General features: G+C 41.0%; 1 protein-coding gene across 3 annotated transcripts in view; it reads right to left on the bottom strand.

The window, feature by feature from the left end:
- Positions 1-1988: 1988 nt before the first annotated feature.
- HNRNPAB (heterogeneous nuclear ribonucleoprotein A/B) overlaps positions 1989-10274 on the bottom strand; it is a 27352-nt gene continuing 19066 nt past the window's right edge. For 2 of the 3 annotated variants that reach the window (XM_026063246.1, XM_026063250.1), the window contains one exon: positions 1989-2701. The gene's annotated coding sequence lies outside the window, so the exon portion shown is untranslated. Of the gene's footprint in view, positions 2702-5104; positions 8767-10274 lie in introns of those variants that run through there. The other variant, XM_026063247.1, reaches the window with a different exon arrangement.

The raw sequence follows: 10274 nt of genomic DNA, 5'->3' as shown, positions 1-10274 counted from the left end.
AAATATTGTAAAGCTCCCAAACCCATAAGATATGCATGATAACATCAGGATTTGATCAAGGCACCACTAACAGTAGCTGGGAACGAAGAGTGGTCACTGCTGATGCTGCTGTGTGAACTAACAGCCCTGAGACAGCGTGTTGCCTCGTGTGCCTTACAGCATGAAGGAGGGAAGATCCCTATCCCAGTTAGGCTCTCAAACTCTGTATTTGCATTGCACGTGCACATTAAAAGGATGAAAAAAACTGGCTGAAAACAAAAAAGAAGAAAAGGACGCAGCCCTAGAGATGAAAGAAGCTGCTGTATACCATCTGGCCAAAGAGAAGGAGGACTTTCAACTTGCAGAGGAAACAAAGCTAAGCTCCATTCATTGCTACCTGCTGTTGCCACGATGGAAATAGCAATCCTTTGGTTAAAAGTAACAGTCTATATTTCAGCTACTATCAACAGAAACTTTTATCTCAAGGGGAGACACCTCTGGGTCCCCTTATGGGTTCTTTGGCTGAAGATCTGCAAATGCTCTGTTACTGCAGAACTCAAATTCCTTAGAAAACCTCGACTGCGATATTTCAAAACACAAAAACCTAGCAATACTTTTAGTGAAGAGAGCTGCAGGATAGGGAGGGCTCTGCTGAAGCCTTTTCTTAGGCAACAGAGCAAATAATGTTGCTTGCTATTGAGGTTCTCGGAACTTAAGAGTTTGGAGTATTTAATTCTCCTGGTTTGGAGGGTTCATTTGTATTTGATTTTCTTGGTTTACGTGGTTTAATTGTAAACTCTAACTGTCTGCATACTCTTCTTGTCCGCCTCTTTCTCTCCCTCTTTTTGGTCTCTTTCCTTAAATTTATCTGATCTCGGGCATATCCCATGCAGAGCAGAGTCATGAATAAAAGGAAGATTATGATTTCTGTCTCTGCATATGGCATTAGTGAGACCAATAAAAAATTTGCAAACTATTCCACTGTTAACATTTTTAAGGATGTTGAAAAAATTACAGGCTGTGCAGTAAACAGCCGTAAAAAAATATTTCAGGGAGGAAGAAAATTCTTTACAGGGAGTCTGTTCAGCTTAAAATGAAGATCAGGAGGCAATCGGATTCCTTTGCAGGGAGGAGGTATTTTATAGAACAAGTTCTTAAATTGAACAGAGAAATATGTACAAAGATCCATCCATTGGCTGGAAGCTGAAGCTACACAAAAATAAAATAAGCCAGGGATTTTTAATAGCGAGGCTGATTAATGATAACCAGACCAGTGATTGGATCCCCATTCACTTTAGCGGCATTTTGATTCGACAGATCATTTCTGGAGGAAATACTTTAGCCAAATACAAGTTGCTAGGCTCAGTGTAGGAGTCTGAGGCGGAGTTAAGAGCCCGTCCATGAGATCAAACCAGACAATGTGAAAGAGCTCTTTGTGGCCTCAAAGAATGCAGAAGGAGGAGAAAGGGAGTCCTTTTTTGTATACTGAGTAGATCTGGACCCTCCATTAGATCCTTGTTCCGCTGCGCCTCTGAGGGCAGCTGGCGTTGGAGGATTTGAGGGAGGGATGCGATCCAAGGGCAATCTGCCCTGTACAAACCGACCTAGTGCTAAGTTAATTCTCGCTCTGGTATTCTGAAGAACGGTAGCAACATGCTCAGTGCTCCAAGGAGATGGGCTGAAGTTTGACTGATGTTTGTGAATGCTTATCAGTGACTGTGTCCTAGCTGTCCTTGAACTTATCGTGTTAGCGGGGAGTGTTTGCTATTTGCTGATAAATGCTGAAATGAACATCTAGCTTGGTAGATGTGGACATGAAAGACTTATGGCTATAGGCAGTGCACTTTTGCTACCTGTCTTTGATAGCTGCTTAGGTTCTGTACCTACACATTGCTCGCTTTGTGGCTATACTTTGCATCTTTACCAGTTATTGACAGTTGTTGACCGTATTCTTGGTCACCATATAGATTAAATCTGTGCAGATCAACTAACAAATCAAGAAACAAGAATTATGTAATTCAAACAGCAATGAAAATGCATTTTATTTACTTCCATTTCATGATGTTAGCTATCGCTTTTGGTGTGGGGGGGTTTTAAAGGCTTAAGGAGCAGTTGGAAAACAAGCTCCCATTGGCTTTAGTGCTTTTGAAAAACCCCTTTACTGTCCCAAATTAAAGCTAAATTTGTCTTCTGTGGAAGGTTGAAGGCAAATCTCTCATTGATGTCACTGGGAAGAAGATCTGTAATTGTTCCCTTAGTAGTATACAGTTGATCTTCCCATCTCCCCCAGTCATCTCCAAACTAAAGGAATACACTACTCCAAACCACACTGCGGGCCTCTGCACTCAATATCCTGCACTCGTCCTGTTCATGGAGCTTCTATTGATATCAATGAGAGGTCAGTCCCCAGAATGACTGCAGAAAAGCACAAGAATCTGGAAGTGTCCACAAACAATCTACAATGCAGATAGAAAAGTCTTGTTTTACATATGCTGGCAAAAACTAAACAGCTTTCTATCTAGCTCCTACTTGAAGAAGTTTGATATCACTGAAGCTACAAGACAAGCTAACCTCCAAAGCTTATGAAATTATATTAAAATTTATATTTTCTCTGAGGAAATACCCCGAAGTCCTATTATCTTCAGGTAAACAAGTCAGTATTCCGTCTTCAACTTGTGGAATATCCAGTGCTTGTAGGCATCAACTGTGACCACTGCCAGGCCTGCAAAACATTGATACAGAATACCAGAATAGTGCTTTACCTATTGCTCTAACAGCTCTGCATGGCGGCTTTCCCCCTCCCAACACAGAGCCGCTGTTGCCGCAGAACCCAAGACATTTGCTCGTAACGGAGGAAGAGAGCTCTTTTTAAATTGACTGAACCTCTTAACTGGGGTTTTTCTTCCCCATCCCCAAGGCACAGCCTGACCACTCGGGTTTTCATGCCAGTTGAGGAGGAAGGCTAGAATCATCATCCTAGTGTAGGGCTTTGTGGCTGGTCTCCCTACCTGTGAGCGCTAACACGTTGGCTGCCAAATCTTTTCGTGATAATCTTTGGAAATCCTGGGCAGATGCCCTCTGCACAGGTTATTTCTGCATCCTGAGCACGGCGAGTCCAGCACATACAAAGCAGATTCGTCTGTGCACTTACAGTGAGTTGAGTACGTTCGGGATGTCGCAGTTACTGCACGTGTACAAATGAGCAGCCGGTGTGCAGCAGTTTCTCTGGACTTCTGCCACTTCCATTTCCATTAGAAATGCCGGCAGAAATGGATCCTGCAGTATATGGCAACTGTTGCCACTTCAGCTATGAGGAACTTGACTAGCAGATCTCAAGGATCTGCTTGTTATAAGCCTGGTCTACCAATCCCTTTTGGCACCAAAGCAATTGAAACCTGTGCAAAGGAGAACTCCAGGTGAGGTACAGATCCCTAAGCCAGGCCCTTGCAGGGATTGCACTTGTGATCTGCAGTGAAAGTCTTTCCTGGGCGTAACTTGGCGCACTTGGTCTGTAGATTCTGAACTTGATAATCCTTATTCATCAGTTAATGCAGACTGACAAACTGTATTAGAGTAACTGTTCATTTTATATTGATAGTATGGGGTCTAAGAGAAAATCTGTTTAGATTTCTATGCGTTTTCCAAACACACATTTAAAAAACTAGGTTGTTATATGATAAATTGTTTCAGGACAGTCATAACCTCATTGGGAAGAGTTAAAACCATTTGCTTTGCTCAGCAAATTCATGACAGATCAGTTGATGATTTTCTCCTTCCATATGAAAATGTTTATGTGGGTCTTTTCAAATACTTTGAATTTGCAAATAGCTCATGAAGATAAATTTTACATATAGGTAGTACTAGCTGCCTCACTCAAAACTCAGTAGTTATCTCAGCCTCTTACAAAGCATGGTGTTGGGGGGGGGGGTTCCCCCCTCCCCAGAAAATCCCTCTATTCTTCCAACTTGAGAGAATGTAAATTTGTTTTTCAGGAATTCAGAAATACAGCTACATGCTACCACTAGATGTCAGTAGCAATAAAGATGATTGACAAGGAGGCTGCTAATGCTTATGAAATATAGGTCGTTCTGAGACCAAGCAACTGATTTAGGTTGATCACTAAAATACTTCATGTTAGCTTCATGAGTTCATCAGTAAACAAAGATTTTGGTTAAAACACTTAAGTTACTAGTCTTGGAGAAATCTAAAGCACAGCCAAATTCGTGTTTATCTTTGTTTTCTAGTTTATAAAACGGAAGAAAATTACTTGGTCTAATTTAACTGACTGTAAAAGCATGGTGATTTCCCTTTTGCTCAGATAACTATGTCTGTCTGCTTCCTCAGAGCAGAGGACAAGCAGCTTGCTTAAAGATCGACTTGTTCTATTTAAAATCATAGCTGACAAGCAACTTTCCAGTTATTACCAACATCCTGCCTCTGACATAGTGTAGCCCAATGAATTTTGGAAGCAAAGTTCCCAGGTTGAGTCTAAGGGTGCCAGAACTCACCAAAACTCCCACAAAGATCTCCGCTTGCGAAGCTCCGCAGCAGAGCTGCCTTGCCCCAGCACTCAGCAGCTCTAGTCCGTGACCGTAGCTAGAACTGCTTGTTGCGTGTGTGGGTTTTGATGTTGGCCTGGCTCTGTGCCTGCCCTGGGAGCTGAACGACTGCTTTGCTTGGGCCGCGTGAAGGCAGGGTTGCTGCTGCAGCACCCTTTGGTCTGGGTGAGCAGGCGGGGAAGCTCTGGCTGTTGCTCTGGACCTGGCTAGCGCCGTGTGCTCTGGGAGCGGCAATGCTGCACCAGGCTGCGAACGGGGAGAGCTCCCTGGAGCTTCTGCTGGGAATAGATTGGGGGGAAAATAAACGAGGCCAAACGTCCCCCTTGTTTGTGACTCCGGTTTAGTGCCAATAGCGCAGCGGGAGCCCCGGGTATGGCACGCACCAGAGTATGAACCCCATGCTTTGGCCTGTCTGAGGGGCAGACGAGACGGAGTTTTGCAGCTGATCTAACTGTAGGCTTGGCTGGCTAGTTTAGCGGTATTTCTCTGGGTCATGAAACAGGTGGCAGAGAAAACCCAGCCTGTTTCCAAGCCTTAATGCATTGGGATTTTAGTTAACTTTTTTTTTCTTTTTTTAAGAGACATTTCCACATGCTTTAGTTTCATAAGGGAGAGTCGTCTGTCTTGTATACACTGCTTCTAACACTTTCTGTGTATATAATGATGAATTTATTTCCATAGGGATTTTTCTCATATTTAAAAGTAAGAATGTTTCTTCTAACGATAAAATGCAGAGCCTTTCTGGTGTGTTTTTCTTTTTCTTTTCTTTTTTTTAGGAAACCAAAAGATGAAAGATTTAAGGGAGCTTTTATGTTTTGTCACTTCATAAATTTAGTATGTGAAATTAAGCAAACCAGTGAAATGTGCGTGAGGTCTCAGCAGTTCAAGCCATCCTGTGTAATGATGAACTGGAGTGGCTGAATGCTATCCAAGGTAAAATATTTATTAAATGTATTCCATGGAGAATGACACAGGTCATTACCTATGATTTTAAAGACTGTTAGAATCATCCATTACCCATGAAGTTGTATGTTTATTATGGCCAAAGCTTTCATGCTAGAAAGCCTGTTTTGTAGTTTGGTTATTTTAGTCTTCTCCCCCAGAGTGGAAACTTGGTGTCACACTTCAGCTGGTGAAACTGTGCACAACTATATTGACTATAATAGCGCTAAACCAGTTTACACCAGCAAAGATTTCAGTCTACAGTGTTTACGGTCAGGCCAGACCACAGCTCAGAAAGGATCTGTGAATTTTTGTAGATGTGGCACAATCAGCCACGTGTACAGGACTCTTGGGCTAGAATGAAAGATTGCCTCACCCTTTTGTAATACACAGCTAAATCCAAGTCCCGTGATGCTTGAAATTCCCAGTTTTACTATAATGACAAATAGTTATCTTCAGTCAATATAACTGTGTCCCATTAGTCTGTAACTTCGATAAGTTTGTATAAGGTATTGTATGTCTTAGGTTTCATGGCCATTGAATACTTATTTAATGCTGCCCTCTGCAGGAGATCTTTTATATACAGAAGCAAATTTTATGCCGGGAGGGAAAAGAAACTTTTTTTTCTACTGTCCCCTAATTGACTGGACACACAGGGAGGGTGCATCTTTTGCATTTTGAATAGTTCTTTGTAAAACAGATGTGCATAAATAGAAACTTGAACTTTTTTCCCCCTGAATCCTGTATTTCTGTCATGGGCAATGCCATCATAGTCTCATTTCTTTTTCTTAGTCCGGTTGTTACCCAGACAATAAATTTATGGTGTTATTAAAAAAAAAAAATCTATCTGTAGTAGGTTATGAGCCAAGTTTCCATTTTGAAATTGTAGAGAGAGGAAGTTTCCAATTATTTTCTTTACAGACAACAGATTTATATGAAGAGGCACAAAAATACTAGTAACAACAAACGATAAAAATGTTTAACACTTAGTGTCCCAAAACCACTTATCTTAGACAAATACTGTATTTGTCTGATCCAATTCTGATGAGTGAGTTTGGTTCCAACTTACGCTATCATAGCTAAGAGCAGAGTTAGTCCCACTGTCTTCAATATATGTCTGAGGATGGAGTAAAACCTCAGTACTGCTTTACCTCATTTGAAGCACACAGTAAGTTTTACTTGGTGTTTGCTAGTGTGCTTCGTAGCACGGCTAGGCTTCCTGGAGGATCTTCCAGGTGAGAGATGAAGTATTTTGATAGATTTCGAGAGGCCTAAGACACTTTAGCTTGCAAGGCAATCAGTGTGGCCTGCTGCCTTTGGAGGTACTGACCTTGGCAACTTTACAGAACCGCATTTATGTAGGAATAAACATTTCTTGAAATCTTTTGCAAGTGATTTAAAAAAAAAAAAAGTTCTAGCAAATAAGGAAGGAGAATAACATCTGGCCACTCTACTCCAGTCTCACTGCTGTTTATTGGAGTCTCCTGCCTTTTAATGGTGTTCCTGGCCAGACAGTAGTGTAGTACAGTTTGAAATACTTCATAGCTCCATTTGGGGGAATCTGTTGCTTACTGAAGTAAACCAATAAGCACAAATCTCTTTCTTAGACTGTCTTCCTTGATTATAGTTTACATTTGTAAACTAAAAGTGACATCTGCTAGTATTTCCATGTTCCCAGTTGAACGATTGTGACTTTCCTATATATCTGTGTATCATTAGATGGCGTAACAAAAGGGATGTCCAACTGTTGTATAACGTGCAGCTAATAAGTGCTGAAAACCTGTCTCTTAAAAATGAATAGCAGAAGGACTTAATAGCTTGAAGGACTCTATACTACTGTAGAGACCCTGGGGGAAAAACCACAGGAAAGACGGGAAACATGAGTTTTGAATGCACAAGAGGTGGCATTATTGGCAATGGAGTGGAGTAAGAAGTACATTAGCATTTGTGGTTTTCCTATGTCTTAGGACAACAATTAATCCCTGTCCACTAAGTTCTGGTAGAAGTTGCCTCATCATTGCTTAGTTTAATGGAACAGTTGGCTAACTGTGTGCGTCTGTGTGCGGTTTCTTATATAATGCAGATATTAATGAAAAGAAGGTTAAAATGGAGATATCTCATGTATCTGAAATACATTTCTCAGTAAATGACACTAATAGTGCTTTCTGCTTTTTTATGTGCTGTTAAACACTGAATGGTATGCTTAACTTTTAAAAGGGTATTTTACATGGTTTTATGAGGTGGGTGCATATCAGATCTGCATTTCTGCAATTAAATAAGAAAACTTAGGACCTGGTTTTGCAAAGCACTAAGCACCCACATTACTCACTGAATTTCCAAATCAGACAGATGAGGTAAAATGCTGTTAGCTAGAAAGAGAGTTGGAGTCCTGGTGTGTTTGCTGGCTAGCTTCACAGATGGCATGAAGTTTTATAGAAAATTTCATAGCATAAACTATTTGCGGTTCTTTTTCAGTATCTTACAAAAAAAAAAAAAGTATTCAGTAAGAAGATGGTTCAGCACAAAATACCACAGTTAAAGCTGATAATCAAACCTGAAACAAAGCCACCTGCTCTGTTGTATTCATTTACTTTGGACATACAAATCTTTTAAAACTGGCATGTATTCTAGCATTTAGGTGCAATTTCTGAGGTTACATATTTTGAAAAACTATAAGTGCTGGTATTTAAAATCTAAATAAAAATCTGACTTATTTATACAGTTTAGGAAAATACATGCAATATGTGCATTATCTGTCCTTATTTGTTTGAAGTTATGCTGATAAGGCTTAATCCTCTGCCATGTTATGCAAGTGTCCCTTATTTATGTGAGTGGTTGCATTTCAGTAAGATTGTAAGAGTAAGGGCTACTCGCATGTGTGTGTGCAGTTTGCACATCTTGCAAAAAATAGTTTGTTTGAATGTATTTACATGGTATTTTATACAAAGCTGACCTAAATCTCTGTAAAATGTATCACCTTTAAAAATATAAATATATATATAGAGATATATATATAAAAAATACAAAAAATGTACTTAACATCTTTATTTGCAAACTCTTTGCAATTTTTAATCATGTATGTGCCATGGAAAGTGTTCCATTTACTCATTTCTTTGGGGAACAACTGCTTTAAAAATGAAGGCATTATTAACAGTATTACTTATACATTGTTTTAACATGTAAAAATGGTATTAATTAGTACTGCATCATTTATTTCTAGTTTACAGCTGTAATGGACAGTGCATTAGTTTGAGACCTCCAAAACCATGCTTTCTTGAGCTTTCATCTGTAATAAAAGTGAACACTAGATTTTAAAAAATGGTCTCTCTGTACAGATTGCTTTTACAATTGTGTGAATATGTATAATGAATTCTGCATTTGTAACCAAGAATAAACTTTCTAAATTGTAAATGTGCAGGTTTTTATTATAAATAGCTACTAAATATCTTACTCGGACAGAAGTTCAAATAAAGATTAATCCTTGTTAACTTTTCCTCTACTGTCTTCTGTTACTTGAAAACTGATTTTTATGCAACAGGTAAGTTCTACTTCCTAAGTTCAACACTGTTTTAAGTGCATGACAATTTGTTTTTGGATCCTCCATATTACACAAAACTTAAACTGCTCCTGTGTTTATCAAGTAACTGCAACTAGAGATAATGATCAGTGACTGTATTTAGTCAGCATCAGTCTGTCAAGCATGTAGCTGAGAAAGGCTTGCTCTATTTTCTGGAGTGCTCTTAGCAGATGTTGTCAGTTTAAAATAAGAAAATGAGTACTTGGGGGAGGTGAGTTTGCCTTTTTTTAAAATGAAGCTTGGTGAGTTTATGAACTGAGTTATAGGATATAACACCTGCAGTGGTGGAGGAGTGCAGGCGCCCCAGGATGTCCCTTCTGGTTCTATATCCTCCTATTTTTCTTAGTGATTCCAGTCCTGAACAGGAACACTGCTCCTGTTAGAGGATGACTACTCTAATTGATGATGGTGCTTCCCCCTTTAATCCTAACCCGTTGCCCCTCCTAGGATATCGCTCTTCAGTAGTCAGTCAGTCTGCTCATCTGTCACCAAACATAGGAGTGCAATGTAAAGGTTTCGTTTGAACTTTTGTTTGGACAGTGGAGTATGTGTTGAGCAATTAATACAGTTGTGACACGTAGGCCACCATCCTGAATTGTTTTCTAATGTAAAAGAAGCTTCCTCAATTTATAAATACCTCAAAAGAGGATGTAAGGATATGAAGGGCCTTCAAAACACTATTATGTCGGAGGCACCTGGTACCAGAGAGGGATCTGGGGCCACACGCCACTGCCAGTGCTGTAACGCCACGCACTGCACTTTGCACTCTGCTTTCACGTGAGCTGCCAGCAGCCTTGCCAGCTCCCAGCAGAGGCAGCCTCTTCCCCCAGCTGGTGCTACAGCAACTCTGAAACGAAGCCACTGCTCCTGACACTAGAAGCGTGGAGTCCAGCCTCGCAGGCGGAGGAGTCCTAAGGCACGGGTGAGTTACTGTTCTAGTCTTTGCAAAATCAGCTCACTAAAGAGATGCTTTGGGTGTTTTGGGGGGGGCAGCCGGGAGGACGGGCTGTTGGCTGCGATAAGGAGGGCGCACGGTTACACTCCTGCTATTTAGCCCGTGCAATGCTTGTATTCCTAGGGTAGCTGCTGCTGAACGTCAGGGGAAGGAGCTCTTCCTGCAGCTCTGCCTTCAGCAGCGCCGGCTACCGCGGGGCAAGGACGAGGCGCGCTAGAGCGAGCGAGCGGCGGCGGGGCGCGGCCGGCAGGGGGCGCCGCGG

Source organism: Apteryx rowi, unplaced genomic scaffold (genome assembly GCF_003343035.1).
Source record: "Apteryx rowi isolate R43461 unplaced genomic scaffold, aptRow1 scaffold_2, whole genome shotgun sequence".
Taxonomy (NCBI): domain Eukaryota; kingdom Metazoa; phylum Chordata; class Aves; order Apterygiformes; family Apterygidae; genus Apteryx; species Apteryx rowi.
The sequence above is the reverse complement of the archived record's forward strand: the minus strand, read 5'-3'. Positions and strand labels throughout refer to the sequence as shown.